This window comes from Rhinolophus sinicus, linkage group LG05 (genome assembly GCF_036562045.2).
Source record: "Rhinolophus sinicus isolate RSC01 linkage group LG05, ASM3656204v1, whole genome shotgun sequence".
Lineage (NCBI taxonomy): Eukaryota > Metazoa > Chordata > Mammalia > Chiroptera > Rhinolophidae > Rhinolophus > Rhinolophus sinicus.
This window is the reverse complement of record NC_133755.1, coordinates 122109980-122127888: the sequence shown is the minus strand read 5'-3', so window position 1 is coordinate 122127888 and position 17909 is coordinate 122109980.

Below are 17909 nucleotides of genomic sequence, written 5' to 3'. Positions count from 1 at the left end.
CAGCTTCACTTTCTGCCTCTTCTGCTACAGGGATATTACTAAAATTCTAGTCTGAGCACACTTCTCTCTTTGCTTAGAAAACTTCAGTGGTATCCCTAGCATAGAAAGCAATTATCTAGACCCAAACTCCCTTCCCACGTGTCTCTGGGCCTGCCCCACACTCAGCATCCTGAAGTATTTATGTCTCAGACATATTGGCTCCTTTAAGGTCTCCATGGCTTTGTACGCTTCCTCATAAATTCAGAAAACCCTTCTGCTACTTCTCTACCTACTAAAGTCCTATGCATATTTCATGGCCCTTGTCAGTCAACACTCTTCTATGAAGCCATCACTGAGTTTCTGTGACACTTATTCACTTGTTTTTCTGCATCCGTAACTCTTTATAATTAATTCCATCATAGCACGCATTAGACTCAACCACAATTATTTGTCTCTTCCAGAAGACAGGAGGAATCATAATCTTTTATTATGCCAGTTCCTTGCAGTGTTTGGCTTTTTGTATGCTCCTTAGGTATTCACTGAGTAAATTATTAAACATTTCTTTGCTAAATAACATAATTTATGACAGTTAATAAAACTTCTGTCTATAAGCTATTACAAGGGGATGTCTTTTTTGTTTATTTCTACCACACTGGAATACATGTGTCTATGTGCCGATGATTTGTGTATGTTGCCCCACCGCCTCATGGCATTAAATAAAAGAACAACCGGATACTCTGATAATGCCTGCAGGGCCAGGACAAGGTTCTTTCAGAGAACGAGGGTGAAAGAGCATCAGAGCTCGGGCAGTAGAGTCCCCCACCAGGGGCTATCCATGTCAGTGTCAGGATGTGCTAGGAGATGACAGCACCGCTCCCAATCACTTGTCCGCGTGACACACACCTACACAGAGGAACTTGAGCAGAAGCCAGTTCAATAATTTGGGAAATGATGCCTCTGGACAGAGCTGCCCACTGCCGAATGAGTCGTTAGGGAGTGCAAAACTTCCTGGAGAGGTCTATGAACTTCCAAAGTGAATTCTATGGCCTGTATGTGGAGGCTACCCCAGATTATTCCCTGTGGAGGTTACCGCAGCCGCAACCCCCTCCATCCTACCCACACTCCAGGCCAGAGGCCCCAACCGTCTGGTCTCATAGACCCTTAAGATTTCTTCAGTGCCACACACTTCAGTTTCTAGCACCCAGGCTAATCTGTAGATCCTAGGTAACAAAAAGAGTTGGAAACACTGCTTCCTTTAGGTTTGACTTTGAATGCCTTCAAAATTATAGAGATATTTGCCAAACAAATCACTTCTTGGCAAGTAGTGTACTATAGTGCTATTGTTCTCTAAGTTCATTGAGCCCAGGTCACTTTCTTCAAATGAAAGTTCATGCATAAGCCCCAAATATGAAATAAACAAAGCAAGCAGTGCTCTGGTTAAAGTGGGAATAAGGTCCAAACAGTCGTACTTGCTCAGCCTCCCTCTGAGTGGGTCCGAGGATCCCTAACGAATCCTCAGAAAACACTGGTAGCACGGGTATGATTCTATCCTGCTCCAGCTCTGCCGCTGACCAGCTGCATTCCTGGGGCCTCACCCATTCCTACTCTCACCCACTCACTCTCGGCACCAGCGCTCTTGCCCTCTCATCTGTCGTATTCTCATCAAAATCACAAATGTATTCAAGCACCTCTCACTTTCTAACATCCTTCACTCCAGATAACCACTCCATCCCTCTGCTCTCCTTCCAGAAAACTCTACATACTGCATTGATTTTCTCACCTCCTATTGTTTCTGAAATATCTTTGACTCCCTTCTAGCCCCACAGCCACCACTGGTCCAAGTCAACGTCATCTCTTGCGCAGACAATTGCAGTCTTCCTGTTTCCACGCGTGCCTGCCGAATATCCACTTTCCACAGACAAATATTTTAAAAGCATGTGAGGTCATGACACCTGATGATTACAATATTTCAGTGGCATCTCGACGCATTTAGAATAAAATGCAAACTCCTTCCTGTGGTGTATAAAGCCCTGTCTGCTTCCTATTTTTCAAAGGCTAATTCACGCCAATCCTCAGGGCCCCTGCTTTTGCCATTTCCTGAGTCTGGAACATTCTTGTACACATCTGCCCCTACTTGATGCCTCCTCAATATTTTTTGGTCTCCCTTGTATGCTATCTCCTCAAAGAGTCTGTCGTTGACCCTATAATGTAAAGTTTTGTCCTCATTTTCCTCATTACCCTGTTTATCGCCACAGCCTATGATTCTCTTGTTACTGTATTTCTGTACATCTGTGCCTGTCCCTCCCACTGGGATTTAAGCTGCACAAGGGTTGGAACATGTCTTTCTTGTTCACCCACATGGTCTAGTACTTGGCACAGATCCTGGCACAGAACCTCACACATAGGTTAAATGTTTGTTTCTTATTATTGCAAAAAAAAAAAAAAAAAGTCCTTTTGGGGTGACAAAAGGGTCTAAAATTAGATTACGGTGATAGATGCACAGCTCTGTGAATATACTAAAAACCAGTGAGTTGTACACTTTAAGGGTGAACTTATGGTATGTGAACTATATCTCAATAAAGGAGCGAGAGGAGATTGCTGTGGACACATCCAGCTCAGTCCTGCAGGGTTGAAACACACTCAGTGAGGTCCCGGGGAGACGCAGTTACCAACCACCTCCCTGTGGTTATTGTCTGAGGGCTGCTTCCAAGGGCATGTGCTGCCAGCACTTCGGCCTGCCCCACCTGGGCCAAGCACACTGCTGAGGCCGAGTTACAGATGCTCACAGGAAAGAGATCCCATGGATTTATGCTGAGACATGGATGGGGTCTTCTGTGCTCCAGGTGTAATCTCCCAGGTACACACTAGCCCAGGAACAGCATTCAGGGGCAGCTGTCCACCCTCCATGGTATTCGGGGTCAGCTGTGGGTAGGCAGATCTGTGCTGAGTTTTCTTGGTCCCTGAACCTTCTCTTTCCTCCTCATAAACACCTGAAACCCAAGGCAAATTAGAATCCCGTGGCCCTCATTATCACAGAAGACAGTGCTGGTAGCCAAGTCAAACTCTGGATTCCATGGTGGAAGCTGCTGCTCTGCACAAAATGTGTGTGGAGAGCTCTGGTGTAATCAGTCATGAGTCATATCCTGCTGTCTTCCCTGCCGTAATGTTTGCTGCAACCCCAGGTCAAGTCTATGTTTCCTTACCCTATAAAGCCCACATCTCCTCTACCTTTTACTTTGCCCTATATGTGTGGTATCAAACTTGAAGAACATTGTAACACTATAATAACTCTTAAACAAGATCAGAAAAGATAAATAACTTTCTGTAGCACATAAACAGTACATAACTTTTAGAGACTCTCTTTTTGCACTTGCTACTTTAAAATTTAGAGTTAAAGCTATGTGAGACACTGCAGTTAAAATGACCCAGTGATATATTACGGCCTTGTAGCTTCCCCTCATAAAAGTAATGCTGCAAATGTTACCTTTCTGCACACTCAAAATTTCACTTTAGCTTTGTTTTGTTTTGATCTTTGTAAGTTATTTTAAAGGTTACCTGCACCTGCCCTTTTCTGTGTTAAGTGCACTGAATGGCTTTTGGTCATGTGTAATAAAATTCTATCCTATTGCAGCTTACTTCTCTTGCCTCTTATCCAACTCCCACTTCCTGCCTACTTTATAGAAGGCACGACTATGGCGATCTATGCCCTGATAGCTCAGTCCTTACTTGCTTGGGAAGTGCCCTGAGTCTCAACAAAAACCCATGCATGGGGTGGAAGGATGGCACTGTGATGCCACTTCAGCCACAACTCAGGGTAGAGCGAGTTGGCCCCATCTTCCCCAACAAAGGCAGTCATCTCACAACTGGACCTCCGCACTGGAGAGGATAGGATGCCTTCAGTTTTTTAGTTTTTTATAGTATCTGTCAATTCTTTAGCCCTGTTTATTTCACCAATGCCAGTATAAAGAGTGGGAAAACCTATCATGTCACAACCACATGAGGCTGTCACATTAGCATGTTTCAAATCTTCCTGCTAGGGCTTTGTTCATGCCCAGCTCTGCCTGGAATGCCCTTCTCTGCCTGTCTCATCCCCAACCTTCTCCACTCATTTGACAAGCAGTGACCAATGTCTGTTATGGGCCAGGCACGATGCTAGACCCTGAAGACACAATGGTAAGTGAAATGGACACATAACTCCATGGAGTTTAAGTCTAGTAAGAGGAAGGAGAGAATGAAAATGCAAGGCATAAGCAAGTAAATATCTAATTACAAATTTAGGAAATGATTATTAAATATTTCAGGGTGGCATTGGGAAGATATATCTGTGCAAGAGTAACAGCAGAGAGTGAGGAGTTAGCCCAGGACAGGGAAAAAAAGTTGTAGGTTACCTCATCATACAGGCCCTGTAGTAAGTTAACAGGGGTCCAAATTCTACAATTACCACTCTCTATGTACGTGATTTCTAGTTACTTGACCTCTCTAATCCTTAATTTACTCATCTGTCAAATGAAGATAAGACCATCTACCCCCAAGAGTACTAGGAAGATTGAACTAATTTATATACAAGTCTTGCACAAAATACCTTGCTCAGTAAATATTACCTACTAATTGTTATAATTAAGCTGAAACTTGAAGACCAGGGATCAACTATGCTAAGAGTTTTGGGGGATAGCATTCCAAGGGGGAATAACATATGCAAAGGCAATAGGGCTCAGTTTGTTGTAGAAGCTATCAAAAATTGTTGCTGGAATTGCACGAGTGAGGGGAAGTCTGCTATGGGATGGGGTGGGAGGTAACCACCTGGTGGCTATGGGCTTTCTTCAGCAGTGCTCAGTTGCACAAGTGCCAGCCCAGAAAAGCCAGATGTTGGGTTGCTCAAGAAATTTTTTCCCCCACTAGAGAATGTGAAAGAGGAAGAAATGGCAAAGATGTTGAGAGTATTTATAGCAGAATGGTTCTAATAAAATATCATGAAATCTAAGCTAGATAGGAGAGAACAAAAAAGGTAACCGAAACCAATGAACAGAGAGAAAACAGAAGGGAAAATGAATTAGTAGTATTAACTAGCTAGGGAAATTGTTTCAAAGAAACACTTGAGTAAGTGAGCTAGAAACACAGGCTGTTAAGGTAGGAAAACAGAGTCTGTAGATTCATTATTTTGGAGGTAATCTCATCTCGAGATGATAAAGTTCAGGGTGTGAAGTGGATTTTATGCTGACGTGGAACAGTGGTCAAGGTAATCGATGTCGAGGAGGCCAAAGAACAAATGGGCCAGGGTAATGAATGAATTATCCACAGCCATCCCCGCTACTAGCCATTGCAACGACTTTGTGCAAATTAGAAAATGGCACCTTTTCCTTAAGATGTCTTATCATCATCTGCCAGAATTTGTCAAAATAACCATGCAACTCAATGGTAGAGACATTGATGGAGAAGGCTCCCCTGCACTTGCATAAATCTAAGTGGCAGCTCTGTCTGTATGTATGTTGAATCCTGCAAGAGTATTAGAAGGTCAGGGTGAAGAGGAACCACGGTCAGCAGTGATTAAAAGGCAGAGGCTGTTGGTTGACAGCAACAGATTGTGGGAAAGAGTAGCAATTACAATAGCATGAACCTCAGAGAAACAGATTTTACAAGACAGAGGTGTACTAATGGTCTAGAGGCAAAAATGGAGGGCAAGAAAAGGACACCAACCCTACCTCCTCAACCAATGTATTTAAGATTTGTGAAACAAGCAGGCTCTGCATGAAAGGACTGTGGGAGGTTGTGTAGAGTCTCTTCCTTTCCTAAGATTTAGTTCAAATATTTTCTTCATCATGAAGTATTTCCTGATATTCCTAGTTGAAAATAATTCTTTTCTTCCCTGAAATCTCTAGCAACTAGTTTGTGCCTCTTTTACCTCCAGTCATTTTCTATTTTAACTGAAGTCATTCTGGTACATTCTTATCCACCCTAGAAGAATGTTTGCTTGTTGAAAGTGGAACTCTGTCTAATACAACTTTGTGTCTACTATAATACTGTCTCTTCATTTACTTAGTTGTGGTCAGGATGTAATACATATTGAATGAATGAATATTACTTTTGCTTTTTGCTCCCAAATCTTAGTGAAAAGATTTGGTCATGTTTATGAACTAGCTTTATCTATTTTGCATCTAGAATTACTGTAAATGTGAACTTCAAGTTTTGCAATCTGGGCACAAGGCACTATATAAGTTATTTTAATGGTAATGTCCATTTTTGTTTCACCTTAGTATGATGGAGTTATTCCATCTACTGTAGGTTTTGAGTGACACCAACAATTCTATGCTATTCATTAGAATAACTTATTAGAAAGAATTATACTTTCCAGTTTGCATTTTTATTTAAATAAAATAAAAATCCCATGTTATTATTTGAAATAGTTATTATAAAAATAATTATATTGTGAATCCACAGTTTTCCTTTATTTTTTAGAATATTTTTATTGTTTTGAGTTAGAAATCTCATGATTGTTTTTTCATTAATCCAATTATATAGTTTAAATTCATGAAAAATATGTTTAGTCCATAATAACAATTGAAAACTGTGAGGTTCTTCTCTGTTTTGAGGATAGTAGAATATATAAATATTTTGTGAGTTCTGACATACAGGACTTAATTGCTTTACTGCTCAATATTGGTAAATTAGTCCCTTATTTGATTATACAGAGTATATTTTATCCTGGAACATTAAATGAGAGACCATTTAAAAGCTTCTCACTTGGTTTCTTAAGAAATATCATTTTGTTCCTAAAATTAAAAAAAAAAAATCCCTCTTAAATCTTTTCAACAAATGGTGCTAGAAAATCTGGACATCTACATGTGAAAATATTGAATCTAGACTCAGACATTATACTCTTCACAAAAATCAACTCAAAATGGATTATAGACCTAAATGTAAAATGCAAAATTATAAAACTCCTAGAAGATATCATAGTAGAAAATCTAGATGGCCTTGGGTATGGAGATAATTTTTAGATGCAACACCAAAGTCATGATCCATGAATGAAATAATTTATAAGCTGGACTTACTAAAATTAAAAACTTCTGCTCTGTGAAGAACAATGTAAAAAGAAGAAGACAACAAACCATAGACTGGGAAAAATACTTGCAAAAGACATCAGATAAAGGACTGTTATCCAAAATATACAAAGAATTATTAAAACTTAAGAATAAGAAAACTAACCACCTGATTAAAAAATTGACAAAAGATTGAACAAACACATCACCAAAGAAGATACACAGATGGCAAATAAGTGTATGAAAAGATGCTTAACATCGTATGTCATCAGGGAACTGAAAATTTACACAACAATTAAATACCACTGCACACCTATTAGAATGGCCAACATCCAAAACATTGACAACAGCAAATGTTGAAGAGGATGTGGAGCAACAGGAACTCTCAGTCATTGCTGGTGGGGGAATGCAAAAGGGTACAGCCACTTTGGAAGACAGTTGGGCGGTTTCTTATAAAAGTAATCATCTTCTTACTATATAATCCAGCAATGGTACTACTTGATATTTACTCAAATCACCTGCACAAAAACCTGCACATGGATGTTTATAGCAGTTTTACTAATAATTGCCAAAACTTGGAGGCAACCAAAGTATCCTTTTAGGTGAATAAACTGTGATACATCCAGATAATGGAATATTATTCAGCTCTGAAAAGAAATGTGCTATCGAGCCTTGAAAAGACATGGAGGGAACTTATAGGCATAGTGCTAAGTGAAAGAAACCAATCTAAAAAGGCTATATCCCATATGATTCCAACTACAGAGGGTGCCAAAAAAATGTATACACATTTTTAAAAAGAATAAAACTATTAAAATTGTAATACTCAACATATACCAATAACAAAAGATGAATACAAGTCATGTTTGACTTTGCAATTACAAGAGGTGCTCAAAGTGGTTACCATCAGCATGATTTTAATAGTTTTTCCCTTTCTTAAAATGTGCATACATTTTTTTGGCACCCTCTGTATATAACAACATTCTGGAAATGGCAAAACTATGAGACAGTAAAAGAATCAGTGTTTGCTGGAGGGTTAGGAGAGGGAGGGCTGAATAGGCAGAGCACATAGGATTTTTTAGGGCAGTGAAACTACTTTGCATGATACTATAATGGTAGATACATGTCATTATACATTTGTCAAAGTCCATTGAACGTACACCATGAGTGAACCCTAATATAAACTATGGACTTTAGTTGATAATGATGTAGGTTCACTATTGTAATAAATGTACCACTCTGGGGCAGGATGGTGATAGTGGGGAAAGCTGAATACATGTAGGGACAGGGAGTATGTTGGAAATCTCCGTACCTTCTGCTCAATAATATTCTGACCCTAAAACTGCTCTAAAAAATAGTCTATCTATTAAAAACAAACAAAGAAGCCCTAGTCTTCAAGATAAAGATTATTTTGCTAGCATAATATTCCTGGCCCTTCTTGATCTGACCTTCAGCTATCTCTCTTTCTTTATTTCCCACCACATCCCTCCATAACAACACTCATCCATCCACCCATTTATAAAATATTTATTTAGATTCTTTACATGGCAGATATTGCTAGGTGCTAAGCCAAAAATGGTGAAAAAAGCAGACACTATTATAATATTTATAACATTCAATTGTAATCATTGATTTTTTTTAAGATTTCGAAATCTTTGAGAACAGAGATTTTATCTTGTTTATCTAATATGATAGGTACTTAAAGAAAGTTTGTGGTTAGATATATGAATCAATAAATACATAAACAAAGTTTTACTTTATGACATTTTGATATTTTGAGTTCAGTTTGTGTATTTACACTTCTGAAAATTTTCCTCTGAAGACTTTTAAGTAAATGTGCATTTAAGTGTACATACATTATTCAGTTATTATCCTTACTATTCAGCACCTCCTGAGAAACAGCCCAAAAGTAAAAGAGTATATTTTCTGTTACAGCAGCAGAGGTTGCTAATGCAATGAAGCTTACATCCCCTTGGAAAAGTACAAAAGTGCATAATTTCTCTAAGTTCTTAAGTTGACAATGACTGACAAAAGTCTTGGCAGAGGAAAAACAGTTTCAGAAATAGAGCTTGGATTTCACTGTTTACTAGTTAAAACAAGTAAGAGTTCTGAGTCATCTCTATTTGAGATCTTCTTACTTGGTCTTTTTTTTTTTTTTTTTTTAACTTCATATACATAGGAAGAAAAAGTATTAGAACAATCTTTAAGAAAAAAAATCTTTAAAGTACTTGTTAAACTTTTAATTATGGAAAATTTCAAATGTATGCAAGAGTAGAGAAAGCAGAATGGTGAATTTTCATGGATAAGCACCTAGCTGCAATGATCACCAACTTATGGCCAAACTTGTTGAATCTATATTCCTACTTACATCTCCAATCCATACTGACTACCTGGGTTGTTGTGAAGCAAAATCTGTGAATATATAATTCTAAAAGATAAGAACTTTAAAAAAAATGAAATATATAATACCATATCACACAGTTAAACAAATTAAAAGTAATTCCTTACTGTCATCAAATAGCCTTTTAGTGTTCATTTTTTTCCTTTTACCCACACATTTTAAAATGGTTTGTTTAAATCAGCATCACATAAGGTCTACACATTGCAATTAATGGATGTTTCAAATCTCATTTATTTTATAGGTACCTCCCTTTCTTTTTCCTTTGCAATTTACTTATTGAAAACAGCGTTAGTTAGTTTGTCCTGTAGAGCTTCTGGTTTGCTGATGCATCTCTGTGTATTTCGTTGTCCTATGTATTTCCAATAATTTGGTAGCGGCATGGAGAGGCTGACTGGATTCAGGCTCCGTTTTTGGCAGGAATACTTCATGGTTGGTGGTGTGTCCTTCCATCAGAAGGCACACAATGTCTGGTTGTCGCTTTTGTATTGATAGCAGCTCATGATAATCATAGCCTAGATCTACTGTTTCACTAAGGATTGCAAAATGGTGATATTCTGTTTTTCCTTCCACAGTTGTTGGTTGCAATTTTGTAAAAATAAACTTACCTTCTTTAAACATGTGGTTATTCTGTGGTGTAGTTCATATAGGAAAACCAGTATAAATGCTTGACTCCTTCCCTTTAGTTTTCAAAAATAATAAATCAATTCCCTGGTCTTCTCTCAAATTGACTAATGACTTGTTTTTTCCAGTGAGTTTATTTCCCCAGTGTCATCGTGAACTTAAGAGTTTAAATATAAGTGTTTTATTTTGAGCATCTAACATATTTGATATTCCAGGGATCCCATCTTTGTGTGAGTGACTGAGGGCCTCTTCAGTTGGCCTCTGTGCTTTTTTTGACATGACCCCAACAGACTTTAATAGCTTCCTAGCTTTTACATATGATACGCCAGGCTCATCTTGACCTTGACCTGAAATTGGCCATTTCTCCAACAAGCCTTGGTTTATTTTAGTGGGAAATAGTTTTAGAGATCACAATCTGGGCACTAGAAATATTCATTGCTATTGGGTTAGTCACTGTTTCTAGACCTTTTCAGAGTTAGTATACAAAATATATTTAAGAATATAAACAAATATGGTAAATGCTTATTATTTTACTCAAGCTATCTGATTTTTAGAACAGACTATTTTAACATACACTTTTAGAGTGACATTATTAAAAGACTTCCAAACTTCAAACTACAATAGTAGGAGATAATGTATGAGAAAAGAGTTCCACTTGAACAATTGTTCTTCTGATCCAAGGTCCCTCCTTTAAACAAACTGTTCAGTTGGAAGGCATAGTCAAAATCTTAAAAATGAATTTACAAAGGGTAGATCTGCCCATAATACAAAATTATTTTAAAATAATCTTGAAGACAAAAAAATACAATTGTGTTTTGTAAAAATATAAAATAGAGAGAGAGTACATACACCACAAAATGATTCTGGGAAAGTGTAATGTCACTGAAAATAAATATATTCAATTCAATAGCTTTTGTAAGAAATATAAAATTCAGGGAATACATTAAACTTTTTTTTAAAACCTTAACACATAAAAGATACATGTACATAAAATTCTAGTATCAATTTTTATCTTTAAATTTTTGAAAACACATTTTGAATAGCAGTATATCCAAAGAGGGAAAAAGTCTTTTGTATTGTACACTGACTAGTTTTGTTTACAGAGTAATAGGCTGAGTAATTTCCAACCTTATCAAATTTCCTGGTTATATCAGATTTGTATCAAGTTAAACGTTTTTTAGACATCCCTGTTCACTTATATTCTGTTATATCATGGTACATTAAGATTTCTTGGTTCATAGTTTTTCAGCATTTTCATCTGTATAAGGCATTTACATCCGTTTTCAAATGGATGAGAGCAGAGAAGAGCAGAAATAGCTTTACCCCAGAGTCAATTTCCCATACATTCTAATTCAGGAGTGTGGAGGAGAGACAAATTATGAAGTCTCTATTTTTGTCAGTCTCTTGCTCTCCACCATTACCTTCTCATCTCTCTAAAAGCTTTTTATCCTATCATTAAAAGGACTGCCAGTGATGTGTGCCTATATTTTGGCATTTAACTCATAATTATTGAGAACACGTACAAATTTTCCCTCTAGCTAGAGGATGAATAAATCCCTAACTGATCTAAAAGGAACCCAGGCACAAAGTTCAGGGCTCACCATTTCCATTTCTCTGTGGCCTCGAATGCTACCTGCCTCCTGAGAAAGCAGCTTAGAACTGCAGTGGATCTAAACTTGCACAAAGAGCAGTTGTCACATGCCTGGACTGCAAGCCACTTAGCAAACCCAACCTGACATGGACAGCAAATGCCACACGGAGAACGGCATCTTGCTCATGTGTGGTATCCAGGTTGTGTCACTCCACATTAAGCAGGATGTGGAGAGGGGGAGAAAGGCCCAAATATATATATAAATGAAAAATGAAGCTCACAAGTGAAAACTAAAGAAATACAGGTAGTGCCATTTGGAAGGGAAAAGCTGGCTTTTGCTGGCATCACACCTGGGCTGAGGAACTGGGGGGGAAGAGAGGAGGAAGGGTACAGGAAGAGATGAAAAGTCTAATTTTTGAGCTCTGGATTTTCATTTCTTTCCAGAAGACATGCCTCATTCCATCCTATCCACTAGTTTAACATCGATTCATCTCTAATGTTCAATTAAATTTCACCACAGTGAGAAGGAATTTAGGAATAAACAACATAGTTGAGGAGTAAAAAAAAAAAATCAGAAATATAAATCTTAGGTTAATTAATTCTTTTGGCACAAATCTAAAACTGTAAATGCTTTCCGGTAGTCATTGTTGCCGTTTCACTTTCAAATGATAAGAATCCCTAAACGTAAAGTTTCATTCTAGGTCAGTGGCTTTTTGGGGGGTGGGGGGTAAGAGGAGAGGAGGGTTGAGGGAGGAGAGGATGATCTCTTTGAGAATCTCATTGATCTCTTTGAGAATCTGATGCCTGCTAAGGATCTGATCTCCCCAGGAAAACATGCAGAGACACACATTTTTACATACAATTTCAGTGGACCTTGGGACTTCTATTCTGTTTCATTCCCTTTTTACTTCCCAGTCCTAGGATAATTAATTGCTTTTGGACCTCTTTCTGCTTCTAGAAGAATAATGCCCTTCCCAGATTGAGCCTAGCCTGAGATTAATCCAGTTTGGCTTCCCCAAAAATCAGTCTTTTCAGTCCTGTCCTTACCCACCCAGACAGTGTATGTGGGCTTCTGTCCTTAGTCTAGATCTTTCTCTCTAACCTGACTTTCTAAAATGTGTTCCCTGCTCTTGCTTCCTAACTTGACATCTCCAAATCCTGAAATCTTCGGTGATGCTGCCATGCTGTCCTGACCAGCTCAACTCTGCAGGAAGGGTCCCTGGCACTTTGAGGTTCAGCTCATCACCCCCACCCCCACCTTCACAGTTGCTCCTGTGGGGAGCCACAGTAATGACACAATAAGGGCAATTCCAGTCTTTTCGCACAAATTTTAAAGCACTCAATACCCCTCCATTTACATTTTAATACAATAATCATTAGTCCCTTGATAGAGAGCTCATCTCTTCAATTCATAGCTTTTTTTTTTTCACCAGTAGGGAACATTTTATCACAAGCCTAGATAAAAAAGATAAAGTATGTCTTAATGGATCTCCTCATGCATATATTTCATTAGAGATTACTCTATTTTCAGAGCTACCAAATAATCACACTAATTTTATAACTTAAAAATAAGCTAAATCAGCATATTTCTTATCCGACAAGTTTATGTTTTCCCACAAAAAGACAGTGTCGGAGAGTTACAATTCCTTATATTAAACACCAACAACTTCTTGCATTTTTCTTAGTCTTATTGAAAAATAATATAAAATTACATTGTATAAACATGACTTTATGCATGACATGCATACAGTACTTAATTATAAATTTAATTATAAATAGAAGTCTTGTTTTTCCAGAGATGAAGTAATTTTGAACAATTCTAATTAATTACTGACGTGAATTTCAGGTTATATGCATTTATCACCAAGTATATTTTTGCAATTATTTGCTTTGTGCTTTTTTTTCTTTGTATGTCCTTTAATGAATTGTTAGGAATAAGGTCTACTAAAAAGCACACCAGTACAAGATACTCTTCTTATGTAGGATTATTTGAAGAACTCCCAATGTCTTCTTCATTTGAATAAACAGTAAGAAAAAAAGATTTTTCATAAAACATCCTCTGAGTAACCCTACTTATTAAAATTTCTGGGAAACTTAACAATGTTAGCTGCACTACTTCTCTTACTATGATGAATCTTAGCAGTGAAAAGAGATGGAAAAAATGGAGACAACAGACTTAGTATTGCCAACTTACTGACACATCTTTCAGTATATGATTCTCATTGACAAGGATGATGTTAACATAAAATTTACTAGGGACACTTTATTTAGAGTCCCTCTAAACATAACACCAATGTTCTGAGTACAAGATGATTTGGGGGCCAAATATAGCACACCAAATCAAACCTCTCGCTCGCACGTGAGAAGACTGGGTGCCTGCCTCCCGGCATCCACACTCTCCCATGCTGTTTTGAATACACAGCTCTCATCAAAAGCTGCCCTACGTTATTTACAACAGCCAAAACGTAAAAACAACCTAAGTGTCCATAGATGGATGAATGGATAAAGATGCGGTACACACACACACACACACACACACACACACACACGCACGATGTACTATTATTCAGCCTTAAAAAATGAGAAAATCATACCATTTGCAACAACATGGATGGAACTTGAAGGCATTATGCTAAGTGAAATAAGTCAGACAAAGGAAAATACTGTATGATCTCATTTATATGTGGAATCCAAATTAAAAAGAAACTCCTAGAAAAAGAAATCAGATTTGTGTTTCCTAGATGCGGGGTGTGGGGTGGGGGTCAAGGGAAGAGGACTTGGAGAAAGGTGATCAAAAATGTACAAACCAATTATCAGAAAAATAAGTGCTAGAGATGTAATGTACAACGTGACTATAGTTAATATTGCTGTATAATATATTGGAAAGTTGTTAAGAGAGTAGATCCTAAGAGTTCTCATCACAAAGAGAAATTACCTTTTTTCTTTTCTTTTTATTGTATCTATATGAGATGATATGGATGTTAACTAAACATTCATATGGATGTTAACTAAATCTATTGTGGTAGTCATTTTACAATACACATAAATCAAACCATCATGCTACACCCCTTAAACTTATACAGTGATGTATGTCAATTATTTCTCAATATAATTTGGGGAAAAAAAGCTGCCCTAATTCTGTTTACCTGCTTCCCTCTGTAACTGCTCAGTCAAAAACAAGGAATTGAATGTATTTTACATGTTTTTTGTCAACTCATTAATGCGTGATCAATAAATGCTTCTTAAATATAGATATGACATCAGTTCTTGCTATGGTCTGAACATTTGTATCCCCTCAAAATTCATATGTTAAAACTTAATGCCCAGGGGCAGACGGGTGGTTCAGTTGGTTAGAGCGCAAGCCCTGGGCAACAGGGCTGCCGGTTCGATTCCCACATGGGCCAGCGAACTGCACCCTCCGCAACTAGAATGAAGACAACGAGCTGCAGCTGAGCTGCTGAGGGGTGGCTGGATGGCTCAGTTGGTTGGAGCTCGTGCTCTCAACCACAAGGTTGCCATTTCGACTCCCACAAGGGATGGTGGGCTGTGCTCCCTGCAACTAAGATTGAACATGGAGACTGCATTTGGAGCTGAGCTGCACCCTCCACAACTAAGATTGAAAGGACAACAACTTGACTTGGAGCTGATGGGTCCTGGGAAAAAAACACACTGTCCCCCAGTAAAAGTCCTAGAAGTACACACTGTTCCCCAGTAAAGTCCTGTTCCCCTTCCCCAGTTAAAAAATCTTAAAACACAAAACAAAAAAACTTAATGCCCAAAGTGATGGTATTAGGTGGTGGGGCCTGTGGGACCTTTGGGAGGTAATTAAATCACGAGGGCAGAGCTCTCATGATTGGGATTAGGGTCTTTATAAAAAGAGACCCCGGAAAGCTAGCCTACCCCTTCTGCCAAGTGAGGTTACAGCAGAAAGATGGCTATCTAGGAAGTGGGTTCTCACCTGACACTGAATCTGCTGATCCCTTGATCTTGGACTTCCCAGCCTCCAGAACTAGGAGAAATAAATGTCTGTTGTTTATAAACCACTCAATCTCTGGCATTTTGCTATAGCAGCCCATATGGAATAAGAAAGTTCTCTTTGAAAATTTTGTGAAGATTTTTAATTAGGCTATGTTAATTAACTCTTGTGTCGTGGCTGCTCAATCCGCACTGAGTGTCAACCTGGTCTTATACACAAATGATCTCTTTGCTTAGCTTTCTTCTGAGCTGCTTTGCCTTAGTATCACCTACTCATCCTTCAGTCTCGACTAAGACCTGGAGAATCAACTAAGATCAGGAGTCTCCCTGTTCATCCTGGACTAGGTTCTCCTCCAAGGTGACTACAAGCTTACTAAAAGCAAAGATTGAGTCTCTTGTATGCACTGAATCCCCCAGAAGGTTCCCTGTGCTTCCACTTCCATAGCCAAGCAAAGAGACCAACAACCCACCAAACAGGTAAGGAGATTATTTCAACTTGAAAACATCTGAGCTAGAGAAGATACAGAAAGAATTCTTAATCTGAACTTCCCTTATCTGACTAGAACAGATCTTAATGAGAGTCAGCTGCCACAATCTCCCCCTCCAGGGAGGTCTCCAGGCAAAGAGGCACTGATCTTGGGCACGAGAACACTCAAAAAAAAAAAAAAAAAAAATTGTGTAAACAAACCTCAGCAGAAATCTTTCATTCTTTGAAGCCTTTAAATTCCTCCCCACCCCACCCCCAGCCTTTATTAAGCTGGTATGTAAACTTTTACCCCTAGCTGTTCTAGAAGCTACTATCTATACAGGGTACTCCTGCATGCATAACATCTTCCTGTTCATCTTCCTATTGTCTGTTCATTTGTAGGCCCCTGACCAGTCTGACCCAAGTTGGCAGTGAAGCTTTTCTCTCCCAACACTTGGCACTATTTATTATACATTGGTTTTAACATGACTACAAGCTTACTAAAAGCAGAGATTGAGTCTCTTGAACTCACTGAATCCCTCAGAAGGTTCCCTAAGCCCATGCTTATGCTTGGCTATCTTTTCACTTCATTCACACATGAACAACAAAGTAATTGGATACAGAATCCATGTACTACTGTCTTTTTTTTGTCCCCAAAGCTAACTGGATATTTCTCGATTAAACTAGTTGTTTGATCCTTGCTAGATATACCAATTGTTTTCCTTATCCACATCTCCATCTCACCATCCAGGTCCATTCCATGTTTCTCTACCTTTCTCCGACCACTAGAAGACTGACAGATGTTTTTTTGCCTCTGTTGGCACTCCTGCTGACTGGGTCCTAGTTGAGTTCAGCCAATGAGAGGTTTTAACAAGATCAGAGGGCAGGAGGGCAGAGAACAGTCAAAGTTCCCTTTCTCCCTTTCCCTCCTGCTCAGTGTAGCATCAGTGCAGTCATAGTAGCTGTGTCCCTTTGCAAGTTTAGAATATACACAAGGCCCCTGCTCCAGGATTGCAGCTCATTAAACTCTGCTAACTCCACTTTCTCCCCTCACTACAACCTTAGCCCAAAATGTATGAACAGCTTCCTATTGTGGCTAATCTCTGGATGTCCCACCTTCCTGTTTGCACCTTTAACCCTGTATACTCAGAGCCTTTACCAAAGTCTCTTCAACGCACCATCAGAAGTGGTTCCTGTTTCCTGCGGGGATCATAACTGACACAGTTGAGGGATGGTTGTTGATTTTATTTTGTGTGTGTCCTGGGATGGGGGCATTCTGAAATGTACTTTTTATGTACTCTTTGTGTGTACTCTTATTATGTACTCTTAATAACTGAAAATGATTAAGTATTGTTGAGTATTGTTTTGTTATAGAATTTGCCTGAGGGTACTAGTCATGCTTTTGATGTTTAGATGTTTAGACTGAGTTTCTTCGGATCAGCCAATTTTCTTCCATTAACTCTGATCTTTGTTTCTGGGCCACATATTATTATAAGTTCTCTCCATTGGGAACTCTATATTCCTTGGTTGGATCTCCATATCTTTTTCCATGTTTTTTATTATCTCCTTCATCACTTCAATCTTTTATCCATTTATTCTGTGTTCCAGCAGAGTTTTGCAAATTCTTCCTTACTTCACTAATTGATTTTCTTCAATATTCCCCTTCTATTGGCTGCTTCCACTTCTTTTAAATTTGGCAGTCATGTTCTTCAAATTCAAGCCATCCTTCATTGCTTGAGATTTTCATAATTTATTACAATTATATAAATTCAATTCTCTCTTGAATCTTAATGAGAAGACAAACCAGATATTTTCAAACCAGTTTACTGGAAATGGCAGTTT